Here is a 1598-nt window from a genome sequence, read left to right as displayed (position 1 = left end):
CCGCTGCGGGTCCCTCTGCCTCCGCACCCGCGCGGCGGTGGCTGCTCCGGTTCTGCCTGGGTGTCATTAAAAGGCAGATGAGTGAGGAGAGAACAAATCTTCCTCCTAGTCGTCATTTTTCAGGCTTCTTCAAGCGTGAGATGTGCACAGAGCTGGCGGCGCCGGGTGACAGCGCAGCTGCGGTGCGTGCGGGGCTGCGGGTGGGACCTGCCGCGCGCCCACCGCTTGGCTCTCCTTTGTTTGCGTTTGTTCCCGCTCATCCCGGGCAGTTCGTGCTCCGCTCTCTGCGTGTTGACCTGGTGCAGGGTGACCGACCCTCGTCTTGAGCTGCACCGAGGGAAATCGGGCTCCGAGCTGAGCCCGGAGGTGACAAGGACACCGGCCCTGCCGAGGGCTGTGCCCGGGGCTGGGACACCTGCCCGGCACGGTCGTGGGAGGACTCGGGGCTCCGCCGCTGCCGAGCTGGCTTCCTTGCTTCCTTACATCCATGCAAACACACCATAGGTTTTAGTAATGAAAATATGTATTTACCCAGTAGTTATTCCCTGAGATCTCTGAAGGAGAGGAAGGTGACTGCCAGGCACTCAGAATTTGTTTTTTGTTTAATCAATTCATTTTTAGTTAAAGATTATTATTAAAAACAAACAACAACAACAACAAAAAACCAACCCCAAACACTTTTGAAATAAGAAAACAGGTGATTACTTTAAATAATCTGGTGTATTAATTTAAAAACGAACAAACAAAAAAACCTAAACAAAAACCAAACAACATGGTTAATGACCAGTAACTTGGGTTTATGGATACCTTAAATCTTTCAGTGGGTTGTGGGTTTTTTGAGTTTTCACATATATACAATCTCTCTAGGACTGTCATCAAGCACAGGTTTACACCATGTGTAGAAATACAGAATTTCATACTGTTAGTTCTGTATGTCAGGCTCATATTTCTCCACAGAGACTTAATAAACAGCAATATGAAGTCACCAAGAGAAAAGGAGGAAAGATTAAGAGCTCTGACACCTTCTCCCAGTTATTATATAAACCTGACCTAGAACTCACCTCCCAGCTAGAGAAATTCCCACCACCATGTAGGAAAAAGGACTAGATTGAGGCTAATGAGCCAACTATAAGTAGCAGGCAACATTTTGCTTAGCAGGTGGACAGAAGAAAATGGGGAATGCTCAAGAGCTGAGCAAATCTGGAAACCCAAAGCCTGCCACCAGGGAAAACATGGAGGAAAAAAAGAAAAGACACTTGATTCCCTCATTTCACTGCCATGCCTTCCTGGAGGAAGGCAAGACTCTCCACCTTCTGAGGTGAAGACAGCATGGCAGACCTGCCACAGGAGGACCCAGGGCCTGCTGAGCTGCACTGGTGACTCCCAGACTGTCCTCAGTGCTGGGCACGTGAAGCAAGACCCATCCTCACAAGGGCTTCTCACAGCTGAGTTCCTTCTGGTGCCTAGTGGCTCTTCCAGTGGCCATTTGGCTACTGAAAAATTAACATGTCATAAACCTAATCGACAAGTGCTTTGAGTTTGTTTACATGGCTGATTTTTTAAAGAGTACTTGAACAGAAATAAAAAGTGTCTTCACA

Source organism: Chaetura pelagica, unplaced genomic scaffold, assembly GCF_000747805.2.
Source record: "Chaetura pelagica isolate M959 unplaced genomic scaffold, ChaPel_1.0 scaffold562, whole genome shotgun sequence".
Taxonomy (NCBI): domain Eukaryota; kingdom Metazoa; phylum Chordata; class Aves; order Apodiformes; family Apodidae; genus Chaetura; species Chaetura pelagica.
Note: the sequence above shows the minus strand (reverse complement) of the source record.